The sequence below is a fragment of the Capsicum annuum genome, chromosome 7, assembly GCF_002878395.1.
Source record: "Capsicum annuum cultivar UCD-10X-F1 chromosome 7, UCD10Xv1.1, whole genome shotgun sequence".
Classification (NCBI taxonomy): domain Eukaryota; kingdom Viridiplantae; phylum Streptophyta; class Magnoliopsida; order Solanales; family Solanaceae; genus Capsicum; species Capsicum annuum.
The window spans coordinates 107,152,322-107,179,556 of NC_061117.1; positions in this window are offsets into that span (position 1 = coordinate 107,152,322).

Sequence of the window (27,235 nt, forward strand, 5' to 3'; positions counted from 1 at the left end):
GTCAAGTGTCATGTTTGGGATTTGAACCATAGATGCAGGGAAATTCTAAGTACCCGTGGCATCAAAGCTCATGAATGGAAGGGAAGTTTGAGTACTTGTGGCATTGTAAATTGTATATTGTAAATTTGGGATCACATTATAAACCTTTGGGGAAGTCTGAGTAGCCATATAGTTATTTTTCCCTTGGAAAAATTTGCATGTAATGTGTGGTGAGCTTTTTGCATTCATCTCCTGTACACGTATGTTATATAGAACTTTCCTAGTTAGTCTTTCAAAGCAAATTTTGACTGTAATTGGTTGAAGAAAGGATCTTAGGCTATTTTTGTGGCATTGGAAAATCACTTTAGCCTAAAAATCTTACTCATGCATAAATGTAATCCTTAGTTACTCACTTTGAGCCTTTAAACTTTTCTTTGGAAAACACATTACAAGTTGTGAACAATTCTTTTTATCCTTCTTTTCTACCATACCCTTCTTTAACTTGAAAATACAACTTGAGGTTAAAAGCCTAAGTTAGGGTGGTGAAGATTAATGGAAGTAAGTTTGGGGATGCGAAGTTTTTTTTGTGAAATGCGTAAGTGCCCAATCATTGAAAATAAATGAATAGAAAAATAAAGGGTCAAACAAAGGAAAGAATTTCTTGATAATTGCAAGAAAAAGAAATAGAAGAAAAATAGGTGAACAAAGGAAGCAAAATGTAGGCATATGAAAAGAGAAAAATCAAAGATGAGTGGCCCATAGTCAAAAAGAAGGATTAAATAGTATGATGTAGATGTTCAAGGAAGTGTGTAGTCATGTTGTTCTAAAATGATATCCTACCCTAACTCGAACCTATGTTACAACCTCAAATAGTCCTTTGAGATCTTCAACCATATACTTTCTTTGTAGTGGTGATTGAAAATAGGGGAAAGACTATGTTATGACACTTGTTGACATAGAGAGTTCTTTTGTGAGAGAGGTAGTTTTTGCACTTAAATTCCTTGTTGTATACTTAGTAGCTTGGTGTGTGGAATTTTCTTTCTTGTGAGGAGGTATGTGAACAAATAGAGATGGGTGATTTTGTCACCTTCCGAGAAATTTGGCAAATGGAGTATAGTTTAGTTTTAATCAAAAGTGAGTCACTTTTGGAGTATTGGTTGTTGTTACTTGGATGCCTTTTAAAGTCTTGTGCATCCTTAGATATTGCATTTTATGATGAGGGGTTAGTAAGAATAGATTAACCCCTTTGGAATAAGCTTCTTAAGGTAGTGACTAAGGTTGAAGTCTTTGTGATCTTTGAGGAATGAAAATTGGGCATAAAAGTATAATGTCTCATGATAAGGGGTAGTGTTGCTTAAGGATAAGCAAAACTTTAAGTTGGGGTGTTGATGAGTGGTGATTTTACCAAGACATTACCATTCTTTGAATTATTAAATAATACATAATTGAGATTGAATGCAATAATATCTATATTTTGCAGGCACAGATTTTATGAGATAGAAAGATCTAGATTGGAGCTGAAAATGATCAAAAGGGAATCAAGAAACTGCAGATGAAGACTTAGAAAAGAAATGGCCTCAGTTACCACGGTCTCGGTCTGAGGACCACAATCACGGTCTATCAAGTAGGTCAATAAGCTACGATTGAACGAGATTATCGTGGTTGTGACATAGCCTCTGCAATCACGCACTAGTGGAAGAGTGTAGCCCAAAGGCAAAAAAGGAAATGCACGTGGCTGATCCTAAATTTTATATAAGAAAGGTTCAAACCCTAATGCAATATATATTCCATCTTCCCCAACTTTTTGGTTTTGTTGTAGGGTTTGTAGCCTCAATTTCTTGATAAGACAATATCATATAAATTTTGGGTGAATAATATTTTGGAGTCACTTCTAAGTGAAGAATAAGTTAACTCCCATTGAAGATTTGTTGGATATTATAGTTTGAAGTAACATTCACTTTGATTTTCTCAAATCAAATCAATAGAGATTTTGGGTAAAATCTTTACTTATTTATCTTATGAGTTGTTAGTTTATCCTCTTGGACTTATGCTATAATAAGGTGCAAATATGTGTGGGATGTGATTTATTTGTGCACTTACTAGTTTGTAGTGTTGGATTCTACTATTGCTTAAGTAAATTTATTGGGATTTATGGCTGAAAACCCCAAATACCCAAATGGATTTGATGGGTGAAGATCCCAAGATCTTGAGAGCTCAAATCATTCTTGAAATGAGGGGTTTGGGTGAACTTTAGGGACCCACATTATCCTTGAAAGAGGGATGTGGGAACCAAGGCAATAACAGATAATTTATGAGCATAGTTGACTAATCTTCACAATTTTAGACATAAAGGTGATTCTGATTTTGACCATTCTTAAGGCACTATCCTAGAAATAGGGTGTTTAATTAAGTTATTAGGTGTTTTTTATTGAAGCACTCATTAGGTACTCGAAAGGGTCAATGTGTGACATCCTTTGGGATTTGTTGACAAACTACCCTCACGGATTCCTAACCTAGTCTATCACATCACCAACACTTAGAATTTTCATCAAATTATCAGACACCCATGCATATGTTGCCCCTAGGAAAGCATAATCCCAAGATCTATGCCTAATTTCCTAGACTCTAATTATTCGTAGTCCCGAAATAATACTAGAAATCACAAAAAGAAACATTAGTGTTTATACCATTCTCACCCCCCATTTTTATCTTTTGTAATATCGGTTTGAATTTAAAAAGTATCCATTATTTTGAATTAACTTCATTGCCACTCATATTGTTCCTCGTGGATTTGACCCTGACTCCAAAGTTGGTAAAAACATTAAAGACGACTGCCTTGCTCTTAAATTGGCGTGTAAATTGAGCATTACACACCGAAGTGGCTTCCTAAAACTTTGGTTCCACCATAAAATCTACACCGAAGCCATTTCTTTAGTTTGCAATCGGGGAACTTGCCAATCTAAGATCCTCACCAGGATCTCCTTATAGGAAAAGGAGTTTGAGATATCAACATCCCTCTACGGAACAACTAACAAAGCACCACCCACACATTTTTGAAACATAGAGACATGGAAAATTGAGTGAATGGAGTTCATGCTAGAAGGCTTCTCCAACTAATAGGCTATATTGACAACCCTTCTCACAATCAAGTAGGGAAAAACATACTAGGGACAAAGCTAACCCTTTTACCAAACTGTATCACTTCCTTCATGGAAGACGCTTTCAAGAATACCCAATCGCCAACACTAAAATCTAAGTCACTACGCCTCTTCTCCGCATAGGACTTTTGGTGACTTTGCATGATTTTTAGTCTTTCACGAATTTCCTTCACCTTCTTTAATGGTTGGTGCACCAAATCGAGGCCAAGAAACATTCCTTCGCCAACTTTGTACCACCCAATTAGAGATGAACATCTCCTACCATACAATGCCTCAAATGAGGCCATGCCAATGCTAGAGTGGTAACTATTATTATAGGCGAACTCAATCAATGACGTGTAGTCATAGAAACTACAGCCATAATCAATCACATAAGTCCACAACATATACTCTAATATTTAGATGGTTCTCTCTGCTGCCCCATCCATTTGCAGGTGGAAAGAGGTACTAAGGCACACTTTAGTACCCAAACCTTTTTGGAATGACTTCCAAAAGTAAGATGAAAATGAAGGACCATGATCCAAAATGATCAAAACCAGACCACCGTGCAACTTTATGATTTCTGCAAGACAGAAATTAGTATAATATTTCACCTAATATTTCGCCAAGTAATTAGTTCTCATGGGCAAGAAGTGAGCGGACTTAGTCATTCTATAAACATAACCCAAATAAAGTCACATTGATTCTGAGATCAAGGAAAACCGGTAACAAAAATCCATATAAATTGCCTCTCACTTCCATTCGGGCAATACAATTTCTTGGTATAAGACACCAGGCCTCAGGTGCTCAACTTTCACTTGTTGGCAAACCATACACTTGGCCACATACCTAGCCACATCACCTTTTGATTTATTCCACCAAAATAACTCTTTAAGGTAATGATACATCTTGGTTAAATTGGGTGAATAGCAAAACGGGAATCATGAGCCTCGTCCATGACCCTTTCCCTAAATCCATCAACATCGAGAACACATAGCCTACTTTGTTACCTCAAGATACCATCACCACTAATCACAAAGTTTGTAAATTGGTGTTGATCCACATTACTCTTGATCTTCATCAAGTTTAATACCCCATACTTCTACCTGGCTTAAATTCATCCTAGAGATGTCAAAGACATTTTTTAAAGATGAATACACTTTTATATATGTTGAATTTTCAACATTTTCACTTTTTTAAATGGGAAATTCAATAAGTTCATTGATGTTAAATTTGCCCAAATCCGATACTCGAGCGAAGAGTTAGAGTTTTTTTAGTGAGATAGTGTATCACCGGAGCCATCAACACGTCATGGAGCCAGCTTAAACGGCAATTGTCAATTTCTAGTGTTGCTCTACAATAGTGGTGCATCACATCAAAGTCCTAGTTCACAACTATCCTTTTCCAGTGTTCCAACGCGATACCACCGTATCGTGGTGGGATTTCAAGTCGTGTCCAAGGTGGCAATTCGATTGTACCATGTCGCACCACTATGCAATTTTCCAATTGTCACTTTTCATAGACACAACGTGATAGCTCTGTATCATGCCAGAGGTCCAGATCAGAAAATTTTCACAAATATTAAAAGACGCGTCTAGGGTTAAAGGGGTCTTTTCCCATGATTTTATTCCACCCAGATGTGGGATTTAAGCCTTAAAAATGTCCTTAACTACTTATTATTCACTTTTTCCCCAATATCAAGAACATTCTCTCTCAATTAAAAAAAACCCTAGCCCTTGATAATCAAGGTAAATCTCAAGAAATCCATCTAAGAACTCCAAGAACCTTTAATCTTTCCTTTCTGAGGTATGCATAGTATTCATTCATGGATTCCTTTCGTCCATGAATCCTAAGAATCAAGTTTAAAACTATGAATTATGATATTAATATCAATGTTCATGTGGTTGTTGTTGTTGAATGATTCCCAAGTTGGAATATTTATGTGTTTCTATGAAAACATGTTAGCATGTGAGTTGAAAACCATAAATTTTTGTTGGTTATGACATGTTAATTTATTGATTATGGCATGCCCTAAGTCATGCACCTTGTGTTTAACAAAATTCCTAAGAGACTAGAAATTATGTAATATGACTCAATTGTGATTTAAGAGAAGGATTCATGTTTTACCCTTATGTTCGAATGACTCCCATGCTATTGATGTGCAATGTAGATGTTTGTTGGAATACTCAAGATATTAGAGTATAAAATTATGACATTGAGTATATGCATTCCTACCATGTACAAGATTATGATAACCATGTACTTCATGAAATCCCCAACTTACTGTATTATGGATTGTTGACGTTGGTCATATTCAAGAATGTCATGCCTTTCCAGTTTTCTTCTATCGAGTCCTGGGGGTACCCTTACCTGACAATTTAGTTGTGTGCCTAGAGCCAGTGTCAGTTTTCAGGATACTCTCGGTTATGCCATGATCAGTAGAATTCAGTCAGTCATATGCCTCAGGAAAACTAAGTTAATTCAGTATCAGTCCAGTACTCAGTAATATCAGTAACCACAGTAATCCAGTAATCTCAGTACATAAAAATCTCAGTCAGTTATCAGATCTCAGTAGTATTCCGTCAGTCAATGGAATCCAGTGAACTCAGTTCAGTCTAGTTAACCAATACAATTAGTAATAGATCAGTCCAGTCCAGTCTAGTTCAGTGTCTATTCAGATGTGAGTAGGATTCAGCACCGAGTGAACCCAAGGATCGGAACACACATTATTAGTAGAGGGTGTGATTCTTAGAAGCAATCCTTGTATTCCAAAAATATGTAGCCAGCATAGGTTGAGACACCAACACTATCATTTAAGGGTTGATGAGGTAAATTAACATTGTCAGATGAGGGTTCCACCATTCTCCTTTAGGGATACTGTCAGATGAGGGTCACTCACAGCTTATCCTTACCAGTGGCGCGGTATTGACACACTTCTAATTGGGCTTATAGATTGGACCCCAACTCAGCTATAATATCTTATTAGGGGTATGTTGATTAGATGAATTCTCCCACAATTTCAGTTATAGAATCAGGACTGCCAGACATAGTTACTCAGTCTCAGTAATAGAACTCAGATAGTTCGTCAGATATAAGGACTGTCAGATACAATCACTCAGTACAGTACGAAACTCAAGTAATTTCATCAGAATCTAGACTGTCAGATACAGTCACTCAGTATTAGTTATCTCAGTTATCAGTAGTTCATATTATCAGTATTTAGACTCAGTAGTCAGTATTACCACGTATTCAGTTTCAGTTACTTATCCATGCATGTATTCTCATGTTCATGTTATACAGTCAGTTAGTATTGTTCATGCATATGAACCCTTTGCATTCATCCTACCTCACTTGCATACCAGTACATTCAATCATACTAACGCATTTTTCTAGGGTGTTTTTATACCATAGGTTCAGAAGCATGAGCTCCAGAGCATTAGTAGCATTCCAGTTTCAGCAGTCAGAGTCAGCAGTGAGTCCTCATCATTCGAGGATATTATTATTTGATTATTTTATTCCTTTAGTACTTCATTTATTTCAGTAGTTCGGAGTTATTTGGGGATATGTCCCATCAACTCCACAATTTTTAGACAATTTAGAGGTTTTCAGACTACAGTACGTTCAAACAGTTTATTTCAGTTTTGGGTACTTCTATACCCCGTTCAGATATTATTTTATCAGATATGTTACAGTTTTGACCCTGACTGCCTAACAGCTTATATTCATCATTTTACAGTATATCATGCAGTGCTTAGTTACAGATATCAGTCATGGATTAGCTTGTGGTCCTTTGGGGTCACGGGCACCGTGTAGCATTCTGAGTACCAGACTCAGGGTGTTACATCAAGTTGGGGTCCAATACATAATTTTTCTGTATCTCAACAATAAGAGAAGACTAAGATACTGGATGCACAAATACACCACCATCCTCAAAGTCCGCAAGTCAAACTCCAAGATTAGTCAAACGATGAATGTCCTTCACCAATTCCCATTTGTCCTCATCCACATGGGCCAAACTTTCTATGGACAATCTACTAAGAGTATCGGTTACTACATTAGCTTTACCGGGGTGGTAATGGAGACTCATATCATAGTCTTTTAATAATTCAAGCCATATTCTTTGCTTGACGTTCAACTCCTTTAGAGTAAACACATACTAAAGACTCTTATGATCAATATCAACATAAACCTCATAAGTATAATGTCACCAAATTTTTAACTCAAAAACCAAGGCTAATGACTCTAAGTCATGGGTAGGGTATTTTTTCTCATGAACTTTCAATTTCCTAGAAGCATAGGCCACCACCCTATTATGTTTCATTAACACGCAACAAAGACCAATTCAAGAAGCATCACAATATACAACAAAACCATCATTACCTTTAGGCAAGGTCAAAACAAAATCTGTAGGCAATTTTTCTTTGAACTTATCAAAATTACCCTCACACGCATTCGAACATAAGAACATAACCTTCTTTTGGGTCAGCTTGGTCAATAGGGCAGCTATAGTCGAGAAACTCTCTACAAATTTCTATAGTAACTAGTTATACCTAAGAAGCTCCAAATATTATTTGAAGTCATAGGTCTAGGCTACTTATTAACCACCGCAACCTTTTGGGGATCTACAACGATCCCTTCACTAAAGATAACATGACCAAGAAAAGCTACAGCTTTCGACCAAAACTCATACTTGGGGAACTTCGCATTCAAATATGATCCTTCAAAGTTTGAAACATAGCATGAAGTTGATCGATATGATCCACCTCACTCTTAGAATAGACTAAGATGTTATCAATCAAGACAATGACAAACATGTCCAAGAAGGGATGGAAGACCCTATTCATCAAATCGATGAATGTCGTCTGGGTATTAGTCAACCCAAAAGACATGATGAGAAACTCATAATGACCATACTAGGTTCTAAAGGCATTCTTAGAGATATCCATATCCCGAATTATAAGATGATGATAACCCGATCTAAGATCAGTCTTAGAGAAATACTTTGCACCTTACAGTTGATCAAATAAATCATCTATCCTAGGAAGAGGATATTTATTCTTTATGGTCACTTTATTCTGCTGACATAATCAATGCAAAAATAAAGGGAACCATCCTTCTTGTACACAAACAACATGGGTTCACACCAAGGAGACACACTAGGATAGATAAAACCTTTATCTAAGAGGTCTTCCAATTGCTCTTTAAGCTCCTTTAGCTCCATCGGAGCCATTCTATAGAAGGGATGGAAATCAAATGAGTTTTCAAAACAAGATCAATTCAATAAACAATTTCCCTATCAGGAGGAACACCAAGAAGATCATCGAGAAATACCTTAGTAAACTCATTCACCACAGCAGCAGATTCGAGAGAAAGCTCTTACTATTTAGAATCTTTAACTCAGACCAAATAGTACAAACACCACTTTGAAATCAACTTTTGATCTATAAGACAAGAAATAAACCCTCACTTAGTCACTAAGGAACCACCTTCCCATACAATGACTGGCTCATTAGGGAATTTAAATATAACCCTACGGGTCCGAAAATCTATGGAAATGTAGCAAGAGTGCAACAAATCTATCCCCAGAATGACATCAAAATTGACCATGTCTAACCCTATCAAGTCTACAAGAGTTGGTCTACCACTAACAGATACCACACACCCCTTATCGATGCTTTTAAAAACCACAGAGTCTCCTATTGGGGTAGATATAGTATAAGGAACCGATAGACTCTCGGGACCATAATAAGGGTGCACAATCATATATGGGGTCACATAAGAAAGAGTAGACCCTAGATCAAGAAAATAGTACACATCATGGGAGAAAAGTCTCAACATACCTATGACGACATTAGAAGATGCCTCAGTATCCTGGTGATTACCAAGAACATACAAGCAGTTTCGGCTAATACCAGTGCTAGAAATAAAAGCGGAAGTAGACATGGCATCTTTTGGTGTGAGAGTAGGTGGAGTAGCAATAGGGGCCTGTTAGCCGAAGAATCTACTAGAGAAGGGCACTCACACTGTATGTGCTTGATTTGACCACAACTAAAATATCTATTTCTCCCCTTCTCACACTGACCATGATGAATCTAACGACATAATCTGCAGGGAGGGCGAGGGGAGCTGACTTGGCACCACTAGCCTGAAATTAGGCACCCTGTGCCCGAAACTCACTGCTTAAATATGATCGACATTCACCCTACGACTTTACGTTAGGAGAGTAAATGCTATCCGAGGAGAAACTCAACTTGCTTTCTTTTATCTTCTTCCAATTATTGTATATACACAATCAACCTAAAAATATCCATATTTTCAATCAACAAAGCTGCCTTGCTCTCAAGGACTAACTTACGAGAAAATCCTAAGACTAACTTACGCATCCTAGCCCTTATGTTAGAGACCATCTCGGTAGCATACCTTGATAATTGATGGAATTTTAAGGAATACTCCTGAACGGATATCCTTTCTTACTTCAAGTTCATAAATTGTTCTATTTTTACTTCCTTAATCTCCTAAGGAAAGAATCGGTCTAAGAAAGCCTCAGAGAAATCCTCCCATATGGCGGGACTAGCATTAACACCTCTAGACAACACCCACCCTTCTTTACCATTGGTACACTATATCCTTCAATTGGTAGGAAGTAAACTCAACTGCCTCAACCTCCGAAGCATGCATGATTTGTAAGATCTTCTCCATTTCATCAATAAAACCTTGTGAATCTTCCTCAACCTTTTTAATCACAAACATAGGAGGGCTCAACCTCATGAATTGACCAATTCTAGCGGCCTCAGAAGAAATAGTAGCTGGAGTACCATGCTCTAATTTAGAATCTACCAATTGAGTCAAGAGGTTTATAAATCAATGAAACTCAGCATTAGTATCATCCCCTTAAAGTGACAGAATGAGAGGGTCACTCTCTTAGCCAGGGTTAGTGGGGACAGGTTAAACTCCATGAAGATGGTCAAATACCACAACCCTAGCTCAGGTCTGAACTTCAAAAATTGGATGAGCTTCATCCATTGGGCACTCAGTCAGGAAAGAAGTGTTTGTCTCAACCTTAGATCTCCTTGGAGGCATGATTTGAAAGATAGAAAATGCAAATTAAAGTAATTAAAGACCTATAGGTTGAGATTGAAACACAAAAAAGGTAAATATTTCCTAAAGTGTATCGTAGTCCCTCTCTTATAAGTATGGAATGTTTTACACTCATAAAAGAGGCCCTACTTGACACGGCATTGTGGACACCCAACTGATGATGAACCTAAGCTCTGATACCAACTTAACATAACCCAAAACTGCTATATTGTATTGGTACCTCAAGGCCACATGAATTGGAGGTCACTTTGATAAGCCAACCTAAATGTCATATCAATCACAAGGGTCGAGTGAATCCCGGCCATATAATAAGATAGTGAAAAACATACTACAAGTAATAACTTAAGCATGTCTAAACACTTCATTAGATTCATCAAAATAACCAATAAACCCAAGTTCACATTCATCCATAACACCTTTACATAAATTGATGTTTATAAATGTATATTTTGGGACAAGACCTCGACAATAGCCAAACCAAGTCAAAATAAGACTAAGCCTAAAGATAGGAGACTAAGAATGAATGCCTTCAAAAGTAAGGAAGTTCACCACTCCGAAGTCAATGCACGAACCTCTTCAATTACCTAGTCACTTTGCAAAAAGTGAAGATGATGCTCTGACCCCTATGTTAGATACAGACCTAGCATCTGGAGATTGTTAGCTTGGGAGCGCTAGCATGTAACTCAAGAATGAGGATCAAATAACATCATGAATCAATAACAAGTCAATATGTCATATTCATGACCTTACCCATACATATAGGTGTATCACATGCCAGATAAATAACCAAGTCTTAATAATATTCTCAATGAACTTAATTATAAGACATAAAGTATAGGAATTGGACCTTTTACGCTTAGATTCAAGCAATTCTTATTAGACATGGGACTTCAACAACATTCACATATTGCTTATACGAAGGACTTTAACCATGCATACACTCATTAAACAAGGGACTCTAACCACGCATGCATATTCATTTAGTCAAGGGACTCTAACAACATTCCCACACATTAAGCAAGGGACTCTAACCTCATGTCATATTAGATAGGGGACTCTAACCCAAGACATTTCATTTTCCAAGGTACTTCAACATCAAAAGATCTCATTTTTAAGGGACTTTAACCAAAAGCAATTTCATTAGGCAAGGGACTTTAACCTCAGTCCCTTTCACTGGGTAAGGGAGTTTAACCTCGAGCATTTACAACTATCACAAGTCAACATTGGTACTCCAACCCTTTGTCCATACATCATCATCCATTCAATTCACACATTAGGACTTTAACTCATTTAGACAATTCAATACTATACATAATCACATGGTCCTCATTAGAGCCTTCATTGCCTAATTATTTCAATAGGCCAATGCCTTAACTCAATTCATCATACAATCTAATTTAGGATCATCAAGACCTTCACAAACCATTCACATATCATTATCAATCTTATACAATATTCTCACCATACTTTAGTTTAACACAAAATTTAAGTTCATAATCGTGTTTAGAGACTTTAACCCCTCATTAACCATCAATCAACAAGGTTATTCATTTTACCCTACATGGCTCATAATAACTTTACAATGTAATTTACCAACTATTTATTCTTATTGGTCTATTTTCCTAGCTTAAAACATCACCTACATAAGACTAGATAATTCACTTAAACATTTTCACAAACACTTTTTGTGCATGTCTTTACCAAGGCCATTTTTATGGTAGAAATCATCAAGATTAGAGTTACTCAAGACTCCTATATTATACCACATACAACAAGCACACACATATACAAATCATAATCAATACTATGTATAAACACAAGTCTAAGCAAAAGTCAACATTATTCGCCTGACAACATTGGTGGAAAATAAATGAATAAAAGGAAAAGTGGAAATTGTGTCCTAAGTGTCAGAGCTATTAGTTGCTTAGCAAAACTTAAGCAAGGAAAAAAGGGAGATAAGGATTAAGTTAGCAGTTAATGATGCTGAGATAGTGCACTAGAATATGTAGATTTAGTAGTTATCCTTAGAGGGACCTATGCTACTAAGGAACTTATAGCATAAAATACAAAGCTCTAGACCAAGGTTGCAGAACTCAATAAAGAGGTTCAAGGGCTGAATGTGAAAGTAAAAGACCTCACTATGGAATTGTTGAATGCTCATGCTATAGAGGGTTCTAGAATGCAGTTGTTTCTAAAATTCTTCTCCCCTCAGACCCACTCTACCTAAGTCCAGTCATCCCTATGCCACTTTATTATCCCTGTGTAACTTTGTCATCCCTGTGTCAGTTTCCTGTTCTTGTTTCTAGTGTGGTTTTTGAAGAATTGGATATTGTATGTTTATTTTTATATGTATGTAGTGGTACTGATCTCTTAAAAATGAATGAATCCTTGGCTTCTATGTTACATCTATTAATAGTTACTTTAAAGTTGTTCTTCATGTTAGTGTTTCCCTAGTGGTCGTCAGTTAACAAACTTATGTTTATTTTACTCTTAGTTTAGTGTTATCACTTTTTAATGATGCCAAAAGGGGGAATACTTAATTCATGTGGTAAGGATCAGGTACTAGGTTCATATACATTAAATGTTGAAAGGAATATTAATAGGGGAAGAATGTTGGTGCATGATGATAGGAGGAAGCATGGAGCATAATGATGGGGGAACATTCGTAACCTGTAGTGGTGATTACTCTAATTGAATAAAATGAATGAACATTGATGCTCAAAAATCTGTGGTTAGTTTGTCATCATCAAAAGGGGGATAATTTCTATATCTTATTTTGATGATGATCAACTGACAACAAGGGACCAGGTCCTTGGGTCTTCATGAGTTCAGCACAACTGTCATTATCCTGTGCAGTTTTGTCTGTTAGCGTAACAAACTGGATAGGTAAGTTTGTACTTATCAGGACACCTGGACCAATCATATTTCTACCCTAATCATTATCCAACTATAAATAGAAAAGAATACATGTCATTTCACTAGTTTTTGCAATCAGATTGTTAAAAGAGAGAACTCGGCAAAAAAACTCAAATATTATTCAAGTCCCAATCTTTTGTGTGTTGAGAGATTGTGTGTTCTTGAGGCAATCTTTGTCTTTAATTGAATTACTCGTGTTATAGAGTAATTCTTTTCTTATGTTCTTGAGAGTGCTTACGTAGAGTTATCTAGGTAGATATTGGTCAGAGTTAATCAATATTGAGGTGTGTTCTTGGGAGAGTTGTTAAGGTAGGTTTATAATAGAGTGGTTACAAATTGGTGGATCTTTGAGTTAAGTTCCCATTTGAGTCTATAATTAAGAGTTTGATAATAGTGGATTATTGAGTGCTTGTGAGGGCAAGCCGTGGGTTTTCCTACCTTGAGCAAGGAGGTTTTAATTCATTATGTTCTTTAATTTCCAGCAAAGTCTTGTTTCCTTATGGCTTTACTATTTGATTGTTTGCGTCTGACTCTAAAGGACCAAGTCCCTCATAGTGTAGTGCAACCCCCCACATTACATGACAAAACTATGTAATTATCCATATTCTAAGACCAATTATGCAAGTGGATTGAAGGTACTGCTAATTCCAAATCAAACCATAAATACAGGGGAATCCATGATCCCTATTCCATTCACCATGCCCATGCACCCAATGAGTTCCAAAATCCATCCATAAAGCATAATCAAATGCATGTAAACCATGAGGATACCATTTAAACAATAATCATCCAAAACTCGCAACCCAAATTCCAAAACCAAACATTAAGAACCATATGAATACTAAACCATTTCATGCCAATATAAAATACAAGTTTAGAGAAGAGATACATGCCTGAAAACACCAAAAAATTAAAGAAGAAAGCACACTTTGATCCCAACATGACCAACCTTTAGAAATCATAGCTTTGTTCTTGAATTGGGAATTTGAGAGAGAAGAGGGTGTTTATGACTTCTTAAGTAATGGAAATTAAGGTCCCTTGGGGCATTTAAGTTATAGACGATAAGTATAGAAGGGAGGGAAATGACCAAAGTGCCTAAAATTAAAAGTGCTGAAAGTTGCTGCCAGTTACTAGGGTCAAGTGATGACTCATAGTAACTAGCTACGATTCATTGGCTAGACTAATAGTCTGGGCAGTGTCTCAGGGAAACTACACTATTGTGGTTACGAGTCCCACCCTACGACCGTGACCAAACCTTATGACTTGTGGGGTTTTATTCATGGTCAGGACAAAAACATGGGTAATCCTTACTGGACTGACTAGACATGCACAATATGACTTGTGATGAGTCTTCTCGACTCATCACTTGAGCCATACCCTGAGCAGTGAGCTCAAATTGCAAGGAAGATTTTAAAGTCTAAAACCTAGGTTATTACATTACCCTCCCCCCTCTCGGATCATCCATCCCTTAATGAGGAGTTAAGGCATCCATTAGCATGAATACCAGCTATAATGCAACCACGAAACCATGAACAAATGCCAAAAGTGACTAAACTAAAGGGAACCATACCTCAAACACTTCTATCCAACACAGAGAACAAGAACAAATATTTGGACTTCATTTCCTTTTCGACTTCCTAAGTATCTTTCTCTACCTTTTGATTCCTCCAAAGGACTTTTACCAAAGCCACATTCGTATTCCTCAATCTATGGACATTCCTATCTAAAATCTAAAGTGGGACCTCTTAATTAGACAAGGAATACGAAATACCAACATCCTCTCTAGGGACAATCAAAGAAGGATCACCCATACACTTCTTCAACATCAACACATGAAATATCGGATGAATAGAACCCAAGCTCGTAGGCTCCAACACATAGGCAACATTCCCAACTCTTCTCAAAATCCAATATGGACCAACATAATGGAGACTAAGCTTCCCCTTCTTTCCAAACTACATAACTCCCTTCGTAGGAGAAACTTTCCAAAACAGCCAATCATTAACATCAAACTCCAACTCCCTTTGCCTCACATCAAAATAAAACTTTTTGCAATCTTTATCCTATCCCTAATCACCTTCACCTTTACCATGGCTTGGTGAACCAGATAAGCACTAAACTATCTATTCTCACCAACCTCAAACATCTGAAAAAGAGACCTATACCTCCTACTATAAACGGCCTCTAAAAAAGACTTCCCAATACTCAAATATTCAAACCCAATAAGAGGTAAATGATTAACCTTAATACCTCCAAAATCAATCATACAAGCCCTTAACATTTCCTCTAAGGTCTGAATAGTCCGCTCGACTTGTCCATTCATTTAAGGGTGGAAAGTCATACTAAGGTTCACCGTAGACCCTAAACCTCTCTGAAACGAATGCCAATAGTAAGAACTGAACTACTTACCTTGATCTACAATGATAGACACCGGCTCTTCTTGCAACTTAATGATTTGTTAAATAAATAACTTGGCATTGTCTTTCCTAGAGTAGTTAGTCCTCATAGGCAATAAATAAGAAGACTTACTCATCCTATAAATAGTGACCCAAATCAAAACATATTAATTGCGGGACCATGAAAGACCCAAAACAAAATCCATATCGATAACCTCACACTTCCACATAGGCAAGTCTATCTCTTGAGACATCCCTTCAGGCCATAAGTACTCAAGTTTTACTTGCTGACAGATCATACACTTGGACATAATTTTTCACATCCTTCTTCTTGTTATTCCACCAATACATCTCATTCTTCATGGTTTACAAATGCAAGGAAACCATGAGGATGACATTAAACAATAATCATCAAAAACTCTCAGCCAAATTCCAAAACTAAATTTAAGAACCATATGAATACCAAACCATTGGTTAAAAAGATAAAATACAACTTTAGAGAAGAGATACATGCTTGAAAACACCAAGAATTTAGAGAAGAAACCGCACTTTAAGCCCTAGATGACCAACCCTTAGAAACCCTAGCTCTGTTCTTGACTAAGGAATTTAAGAGAGAAGAGAGTATTTATGACTTGTTAAATAATGGAAAATAAGGTCCCTTAGGGTATTTATGTCATGCAAGTTATGTGTAGAAGAGAGTGAAATGACTAAATGCTCTTAATTAAAAGTGCAAAAAGTTATTGCTAGTTGCTACGGGTCAGGTGACGACTCATAGTGACTAGCTACGAGTTGTTACCTGGCCTCATAGTCTAGGTAGTGGCTCAAGGAAACCATAATTTTGTGGTCATGAGTCCCACCCTATGACCATTACCAGACCTTACAACTCTTAGGGTCCCAGTCATGGTTAGGACAGAAACATAGGTAATCCTCACTAGATTGACTACGATAGGCACAATACGACTTGTGAGGAGTCTTCATGGCTTATCACCTAAGCAATACCCTGAGTAGTGAGGTAAAATTTAGAGTCCAAAACCTGGGTTATTACATTACTCCCCCCCCCCCCCAAGGATTATTCATCCCCAAATAAGGAGTTAAGGCACCTATTAGCATGAATTAGCTATAATACAACCATAAAATGAAGAATAAATACAAAATAGGACAAAATGAAAAGGAACCCATACCTCACAGACTTCTATCCAATGTGGAGAACAAGAACAAATATTTGGACTTCATGTCTTTTTTAACTTCCCAAGTATCTTTCTCTTTCTTTTGATTCCTCCAAAGGAATTTTACCGAAGCCATATCCTTAGTCCTCAAACCATAGACTTACCTATCTAAAATCTCAATTGGGACCTCCTCATAGGACTAGGAATCCAAAATACCAATGTCTTTCACAAGGACAATCAAACAAGGATCACCCCTACACTTTTTTAATATCGACACATATAATATCAGGTAAAAAGAACCTAAGCTCGCAAGCAACTCCAACACATAGGCAACATTCCCAACTTTTCTCAAAATCTGATATGGACCAACATAATGGGGACTGACCTTTCACTTTTTCCCAAATTACATCACTCTCTTTATAGGAGAAACTTTTAAGAATATCCAATCATTAACATCAAACTCCAACTCTCATCACCTCACATCTGCATAAGAGTTTTGGCAGCTTCGGGTAATCTTAAGCCAATCCCTTATCACCTTTACCTTTTCCATGGCTTGGTGAACCAGATAAGGACCAAACAACCTAGTCTCTTCAACCTCAAACCACCTAATAGGAGACCTATACCTCATACCATAAAGGGACTCTAAAGGAGCCATCCCAACACTCTAATATACGAACTCAATGAGAGGTAAATAATCAACTCGACTACCTCTAAAATCACTCGAAGAATCCCTTAATATATCATCCAAGGTATGAATAGTTTGCTCTATTTATCCATCTATTTGAGGGTGGAAACTGGTGCTAAGTTTCTCTATAGTCCCCAAACCTCTCTGAACGAACACCAAAAGTAGGAACTAAACAGCATAATTCAATCTGCAATAATATACACCAGCGCAGTATACAACCTGATGATTTCTTAAATAAATAACTTGGCATAGTCCTCACTAAAGTTGTTAGTCCTCACCAAAGTTGTTAGTCCTCACAGGCAAAAGTAAGCATACTTAGTCATCCTATCCATACTACACAAATCAAATCACACTTATTGTAAAACCACGAAAGACCCATAACAAAAGCCATATTGATCATCTCCCACTTACACACAAGAAACTCTGTCTCTTGAGACATCCTTCCAGGCATCAGGTGTTCAACCTTTACTTGCTGATAGACCATACATTTGGCTACAAAATTTATCACATCTTTCTTCACGTAGTTCCACTAAATATATCTTTGTCAAATCATGATATATCTTTTTTGAACCTAAATGAGATTTATACCTTGACTTATGAGCCTTAGTCAAAATCCTCTTTCATAGTCCATCAACATTAGTAACATATAACCTACCTTGGTACCTCAAGATACTATCTGCACTAATCTTAAAGGCTATACATTTTGTCATCCCACCTTATCCTTAATATGCACAAGAATAGGATCCAAAGCCTACTTCTCTTTTACCTTAGTAACAAGAGATGATTTGACCACCTCTTTTACAATTACCTCTCTATCCTCAAAGTCTAAAAGACGAACTCTAAAGTTAGCTAGCTGGTAAATATCCTTCACCAATCCTCACTTTTCTTTATCCATATGATATAAGCTCCCATGGAAAACCTTCTAAGAGAATCAACAACCACATTAGCTTTACTTGGATGGTAATGAAAACTCATATTATAGTCCTTTATTATCTCAAGGCGTCGCCTCTGTCAAAGATTCAAATCCTTCTAGGTAAACCCATACTGCAGGTTTTTATGATCTGAATAGATGTCTATATGCACCCTATATATATTATGATGCAAAATCTTCAATGCAAAAACCATAGCCACTAACTATAAATCACGACTTGGATAATTCCTTTTATGAACCTTGACCAGCCTAGAAAAATAGGCCACAGCCTTACCATGCTATATTAGAGCATATCCCAGTCCCACGTGAGATGCATTACAATAAACAACAAATACATCAGTACCCTTGAGAAAGGTCAAAAAGAATATAGAAGTCACACTATCCTTCAGCTTCTCAATTTTAACCTGGCAAGCACCAGACCAGAAGAACTACACTTTTTTTATGCAACTTCATCAATGAAGAAGCAATAGAAAAATTTCTCTCTGCATACCTCCTATAATAACTGTAAGACCCCGTAAAATACTAAAGCTTAATTCAGTTCTTTAATCTTTTCAAGGAGTCCCAGACTTAGAAAATTCTATCTAAGTTCCCAGACTTAGCCTATTATTGGCCTTCAAAAGTTGCCAATCTCATTTCACCACCTTAACGTCCTTTAATGTTTTGTATTTTTATTAATTCATGATCAGGAAGGTCAATAGGTGTTCCCGAACAAGTTTTAGATATTTTGAAACACGTTTAGATCATGTTTGGAGTCCAAAAATACTGGACAATTGCGACCATGGCACGCTGCATCGCCAATTGCATTGGTCAATATTTGTGCAGGCTTCTAGAGCCAAAACTTATAAGGCTCGACGCTATCATGGTGTGATGAATCGAGTATCGCATTGCAGATATCAATGCATCGCGTTGCTTGTAGCATCGACACCTATTTTTTTATCATTAAATATCTGTGTTTTTAAGGGAAAAAGGATCAATTTCCCATCCTTAGATAAACCCTATAACACATGATTCAGCCATAGTTCACCCAAAATATAGAGTTTCTCTTAATTTTATCTCAATAACAAGCTAGGTTTTTCATTTAAGGATTCAAATTCAATACTCAAATTCAAGAATCTCTCCGTCAATATTTGTAAAATTAGGAACTAAGGTAAGTCAAGTATTGATTTATGGATTCCTTTCATCCTTGAAGTCCAAGAATCCTTTTTCAAATTATAAAACCTGATATTTATGTTGTGGGTTATTTGTAACCATGTTTATTTGTTTTATGATTCCTAAGATTGAATTTTCATGTGTTTTCATGAAACTAAGTTAGCATGCAAGATGAAATCCATGAATTGAGTTGTTTATGATGTGTAATTTGATGATTTCACCTATTCCCTAAGTTGTGCATGTCAGGTGTTTGACAAAATAGCTAGGAGGATAGAAATTGGGTATTTTAGCTTAATTGTGACTAAAATGATAGATGCGTGCTTTACCCTTATGACCAAGACTGACTTCCATGACATTATGTGCATTATGACTATTTGATCGAATGTTTATGAGATTAGGTTGATGAAAGTATGACATGTCTATATGCAATTCCATCCATGTACAGCATTATGACAACCATGTGGTTCATGAAATCCCCAACTTACTATATTATGAATTGTTGATATTGGTTATAAGTTCACAAATTATCAAGTCTTGTCAGTTTCATGCTATCGAGTCCTGGGGGTACTTGAACCTGAAAATTTAGTTGGGTGCCTGGAGCTAGTGTTAATTTTCATGATACTCCCATTCAATCCATGATTATTAGAATTCAGTCAGTTAGGGATTATACACCTCATTTGAGTTTTTCCTACTAGAGGGGGTTGACATAAGAGCTCCCTATTAGAGAGGGTTTAATCACAAATTGTATTTACCCGTGGCATAGTACTGACACCCTTCCAGCTGAGGTTATAGGTTGGACCCCACCAGTTTAGTTTTAGGGCATGTCGGTTAGATGATCACCTCCCATAATCTCAGTTTTGGATCCAGTCTCAATAATAGAACTCAATTCAGTTCAATAGTTTTAGGACTGTCCGATACAGTCGCTAAGCTCAGTATAGAACTCATCTAGTTCTATCCAAATCAAGACTGTCAGACATAGTCACCCAGTTAATAGTATATTAATTATACAAAATTCATGTTACCAGTGTTCAGATTTCAAAACTATCAGATACAGTCAATCAGACCAATTCTTCACAATCAGTACTGTCAGAAATAGTCATTCCTTTATTAGTAATATGACATTAGTTCCTCAGTACTCAATGGACTTAGCCTTTCAGTGTCCCAGTATTAGTACCCAGATATTAGTAAATCCATGTTATTAGAATTCATGAGTCAGTGTTATCATGATCTCAGAATAGTTACGTATTCATGCATGTATTCTCACGTTCATGTTATTCAGTTAGTTAGTATTTTTCATGCATATGAACCATTGTATTCATCTTACCTCACTTGCATACCAGTACATTTAATCGTACTGATGTCGCGTTCTAAAAGCACGTGCTCTAGATTATCAATAGCATTCCAATTTCTACAGTCTGAGTCAGCCATGAGTCCTCATCATTCGAGGATGTTATTACTGGATTATTTCATTCTTTTAGTACTTAGTTTATTTTGGCAGATGGGGTTACTTGGCAGATCGTCCCATCAACTCCTTATTCAGATAGTTCAATTTTAAAGGCTTTCAAACTACAACATGTTCAGACAATTATTTCAATTGTTTTGGTATTGTTATACCATATTTTTTGCTATGTATCAGTATTGAACCTTATGGACTTTCAGTTTATGTTTCCGCATTTTTAATATTACCATAATTATTCAGGGCTCAGTTATAGATATCAGTCATGAGTTAGCTTTTGGTTCTTTGGGATTATGAGCATTGTGTAGCATTTTGGGTTCCAGATTTGGGGAATTACAAACTTTATATCAGAGCCTAAGGTTTAACAGTGTCCTAGGAAGTCCAAAAATTCGCATCAAGTAGAGTCTTGTGAATGGGTGTGTTGTGCAGCATACTTATGGATAGGAGGCTATGAGATATTTTAGGAATAGTTTCCCCTCTTTCAGTATTCATGTCACGCCAGTGAGCATGAGCTCAAATTTAACTCCCAGTCTAATCCACTCTTTCTTTCATTTACAGAATATGCCTCCCAAAAGGGGCTACTGACAGGAGAACCGGTAATCAGTTATCACCTCAGCCAGTTTAGGCAGATCCCCTGGATGAACATATTTCCCATGTAGAATTCAGGACTGTATTCACTACTCTAGCCAATTTAGTCATAACTCAGAATGAACAGCCAACTATTACTTCCCAATCCAGTGGCCAATTGAGCTGCAGCCAGGTTTCAGGACTTCACCCGAATGAATCCTTCCCTATTCACCAATTCTATGTCTGAAGAGGATCCACAGGATTTTCTTTACTAGATTTAGAAAGTCATAGATATCGTGGGAGTGACTTCCAGTGAGAGTGCACAGTTAGCCACTTATCATCTACAAGATGTATCCCATACGTGGTTTAAGCAGTGGAAGATAGACAAGGGTACAAATGCAGAGCCCATACAATGGCAATAGTTTTCTATGGCTTTCTTAGGTAGATTCTTTTCCCTAGAGTAGAAAGAATCCAAAGTGTTAGAGTCCATCAACCTCAAACAAGGTAGCTGAGCATAAAAGAATACTCCTTCAAGTTCACACAGTTAGCCAGTGCGCTCCTCATGTAGTAGTTCAGTAGATCTAGAAAGAATAAATTCATGTCTAGGATATCAGGTAGAGTGGTTAAAGATTGCAGGACTATGATGTTGATTAAGGAGATGGACATATCTAGGCTTATATTCCATGCTAAATAGATTGTGAAGAAGTAAATTAAGAAGAAGGAGAGAGAAAATAAGAGCTCTAAAACTGGTAGTTATAGGTTTTCTCAGCTAGGGTCGTAGGGTGGTAGTTGTTCTCAGCATGGACAAAAGTTTTCAGCTCCAGTTTCCTCTACTGCTAATGAACCAGTACTAAAGTTCAAAAATGACCTTAGAGATGGGGCACCAGGCTCCAAGGCCCAGAGTAGTGAGAGTAGGATTTTTACTCATCCACTTTATGAAGAGTGTGGTAAGCATCATAAGGGTATATGTAGAGTCCGTAATGATATATGTTTTGGATGTGGCAAGAAAGGTCATAACGTCTGTTATTGTCCTAGGCCTGGTCCTAGAAGTAAGCATGATCGTCCTTCAACTAAGTCCGGTCCCCTGAATTAATAGGGTACCAATTCTAGCGCTATCAGTGGGCAATGCCCAAACAGACTTATGCACTTTCGTCCCGACAGGAGCAGGAAAGTCCTCCTTATGCAGCCACTGGTATGTTACAGATCTCTTATTTACATGTTAACGTTTCATCAGATTCAGGAGCTTTATTTTTCTTTTGTAACTCTTTGTATAGCATTCAACTTTAAGGTCAGACTAAATGTTAATAGGACCTTTTTCCAGTCCCCACCCCAGTAAGTCAGTATAACACAGCCCGACAGGTATACAGGAACTATCCAGTTATGAAATCTCTAGAATTTAGGCTTTTAGGTTTCAGTAGTAATACTGTGTGTGTAGGAAATCCATAAGGGAAGATGATTCCCGAACTATTCCTATCTCAGTGCAAATTTTTTTACTTCAACCATCACGATACTTTCGTATGCTTTCCATTTTAGTCCCACAAATATAGCTTATATCCATGTGCTTTTCATAGAATAGTGTGTGTTTCAAGTTCCTCGTATGAGGAGTCCAATTTCATCCAATGTTGTAGATCATGTTCCACGAATTCAAAAATTCCTAACCCAGTTTGTGAAGATCATGACTCATGCACTCATGTCATGCTTTACAGTTTGCTTAGCCCACATGATTCATGACTTCACTCCTAGTGTTTACTCAAAGTCATATTATGCCACGTATACCCTCAGTTTAGATCCCTCGGTGAATTTATAGTGTTAATGTTCCATTATGCAGCCTCAGTTATAGTCTCAGTTCAATAATTAATATTCAATAAAGGACTTAGATAATCCTACAAAACCATGGCTTTCAGCTATCAGTGACTTAGCCATCAGAATCCAATACTCACACACCAGTATAACCCTTAGTTATACTAAACCAACATTTAGTCTCAGTTAAAGTCTTAGGTATGGTTACAGTCTCAATTATCATCTTAGCTACAATTTAATCCTAGTCCTAGTCCAGTATTCAGATCATAAACTCAGTCTAGATTTAAGATTACCCGACCATAGCATATGGCTATAAGTTACTCAATTATTAGTATTACAGTACCTCAGTTTAGAAAATGTTTTTGAATCATGATTTGACGCCTGATCTTGCGTTCCTAAGGTAATACAGTTTTCCCTCACTCATGCTCAGTTACCTCATGTTGCCCAGTCAGTCATTACCTCTTATGTATAATACCCTATACAATTTAGTCTTACATGCCCAGTATTCAGATATAAGATATTCAATTAATCAGATAAAGTTAGTATATATTTATTCATTCATGCTCAGCACCCACGTAAATCTTTTTAGTAGTCTCAGTTGCAGTGCATAAGGTCTAATCACTTTATCTTAGTTTCAGATCCTGGATATCTAGCTGTGATTCAATTCGCAGGTGCCTTGTGCATCGCCTTAGTTTTCCTCAGTATCTCAGCAAAATTAGTATTCTTCGAGGGACCTAGTGTCCCAAGGGGGAGATACACTATAATTACCCGAACCTTCATGACATAAACATGTCGCTCTCTCTTTTCATAATAAATATAGTACAGGTTAAGGAGTACCCATGAGTTGACCCTCAAACTCTGACCTCAGCCATAAGCTACGTATTAAAGGTACTCAGTTTAGATCATGATATCTAGCTCATGTATCACGTTCCAAACTTAGTTACATTCACGTGTTTCCACTTAAGTATATCTATTAATTAATTTAAGGCTCATTAGCATTTTCAATTTAAGGAAATAGTTTCCCTTGAACTTATCCAGTTTCATGATCAAATTTCCATGATAAACTTGGTATCAATTACCATTTCATATTCAGTCATGCATTCATGAACCAGTTAACCATGCGTCAGACATGCATGTTCTGTATGATATATTCAGTTTATCGGTCATGTCAGTCATGGAATCATGTTCTAGTTGTTTATATTCTGTATGTACGTCAGTTTATCTTTTTGTCCCTCTTATTCAGTGTTATTCAAGGGCGAATATTCTCAAGGGGGAGATATTGTAAGACCCCGTAAAATTCTAAAGCTTAATTCAGTCCTTTAAGCTTGTCAAGGGGTTCCAGACTTAGAAATTTCTAGCTAGGTTCCCAGCCATAGCGTATTATTGGCCTTCGAAAGTTGGCAATCTCATTTCACCACTTTATCATCCTTTAATGGTCTATATTTTTATTAGTTCACGATCAGGAAGGTCAATGGGTGTTCCCAAATAAGTTTTGGATTTTTTGGAACACGTTTAGATCATGTTTGGAGTCCCAAAATTGAGGACCAATGCAAACATGGCGAGCCATACCGCATCGCCAATCGCGTTGGTCAATATTTGTGTAGGATGCAAGAGCTAAAACTTCTGAGGGTCGATGCAATCATGGCGTAACACGTGTTGATCAATGTGCCGCATTGCTTGTAGCATTGACATCTCATTTTTAGTCAATAAATGTCCATGTTTTTAAGGGCAAAATGGTCAATTTCCCATCCTTAGATAAACCCAATAACACATGATACAGACATAGTTCACCCAAAATATAGAGTTTCTCTCAAGTTTCTCTCAAGAACAAACTAGGGTTTTCAATTCAAGATTCAAATTCAATACTCAAATTCAAGAATCTCTCCGTCAATCTTTGTAAAATCAGGAACTAAGGTATGTCAAGTGTTGATTTATTGATTGCTTTCATCCATGAAACCCTCTTTTAAATTATAAAACATTAAATTTATGTTGTGGGTTGTTTGTAACCATGTTTATCTTTTTGTATGATTCCCAAGTTAGAATCTTTATGTGTTTTCATAAAACTACGTTAACATGGAAGATGAAATTCATGAATTAAGTTATTTATGATTTGTAATTTGATGATTTCACCTATGCCCTAAGTTGTGCATGTAGGGTGTTTGACAAAATGGCAAGGAGGATAGAAATTGGGTATTTTAGCTCAATTGTGACTCATATAATAAATTCAAGATTTACCCTTATGACCAACACTGACTTCCATGATATTGTGTCCATTATAAGTATTTGATGGAATGTTCATGAGATTAGGTTGATGAAACTATGACATGTCTATATGCAATTCCATTCATTTACAACATTAGGACAACCATGTGTTTCATCAAATCCCTAACTTATTGACTTATGCATTGTTGATATTGGTTATGTATTCACGAAGTGTCAAGTCTGGTCAGTTTCATACTATCGAGTCCTGGGGGTAAATGTACCTGACAATTTAGTTGTGTGCCTAAAGCCAGTGTTAGTTTTCACGATACTCCCGTTCAAGCCATGATCATTCGAATTCAGTCAGTGACATGACTCAAGAGAACACAGTAATCTCAACAATCTTAGTCAGTAATCCGATCTCAGTAGTGTTCCATTAGTCAATGAAATTTAGTGAAATCTATTCAAATCAGCTAAAATATACTATCACTAACAGTTTAGTTCAGTTTAAATCAGTTCAGTGTCTCTTCAGTTGGGTGTAGGATACAGCACCGAGTGAACCCAAGGATGGGGACTCACCTGTTAGTCAGTAGAGGGTGTGATCCTTAGAAGCAATCCTTGCATTCCAGAACAATGTAGCCAGCGTAGGTTGAGATGTACCCTACGAGTTTAGGGATTATTCACCTCCTTTGAGTTTTTCCTACTAGAAGGGGTTGACAAAAAAGCTCCCTGTCAGAGAGGGTTTACTCATAGCTTATCTTTACCCACAGCACAGAACTGACACCTTACCAGCTGGAGTTACAGGTTGGACCCCACCAGTTCAGTTTTGGAGCATGTTGGTTAGATGATTACCTTCCACAGTCTCAATTTATGATCCAGTCTCAGTAACAGAACTCAGTTAGTTCTACAATTTCAGGTCTGTCAGATACACTCGCTCAGCTCAGTACAGAACTCAGATAGTTCCATCAAAATAAGGACTGTCAAATATAGTTACTAAGTTAATAGTATATTAATTATATGAAATTTATGTTACCAGTATTCAGATTTCAGGACAATCAATTAGACCAATCCTTCATAATCAAAACTGTCAGAAACAATCATTCCTTTATCAGTAATTTGATATCAGTTCCTCAGTACTCAATAGAATTAGTCTTTTAGTATCTTGGTATTAGTAACCAGATATCAGTAAATCTGTGTAATCAGAATCATGAGCCAGTGTTATCCTAATCTCAGATACAATTACGTATTAATGCATGTATTCTCAAGTTTATGTTATTAAGTCAGCTAGTATTGTTCATGCATATGAACCATTGCATTAAGCCTACCTCATTAGCATACCAGTACATTTAATTGTACTGACGCATTTGCGCTATGGTGTTTTATACAATAGGTTCAGAAGCACGCGCGCCAGAGTATCAGTAGCATTCCTATTTTTGTAGTCAGATTCAGTAGTGTGTCCTCATCATTCGAGGATGTTATTATTTGATTATTTCATTCTTTCAGTAGTTATTTATATTAGTATATGGGGTTAGTTAGGGGATTTTCCCATCAAGTCCTTATTTAGACAGTTCAGTTTTAGAGGCTTTCAGACTACAACATGTTCAGACAGTTATTTCAGTTGTTTTGGTATTGTTATACCATATTTTCAGTTATGTATCCCTATTAAACTGTATGACCGTTCAGTATATGTTTCCGCTTTTATGATATTAGCATTATTATTCAAGGCTTAGTTACAGATATCAGTCATGGGTTAGCT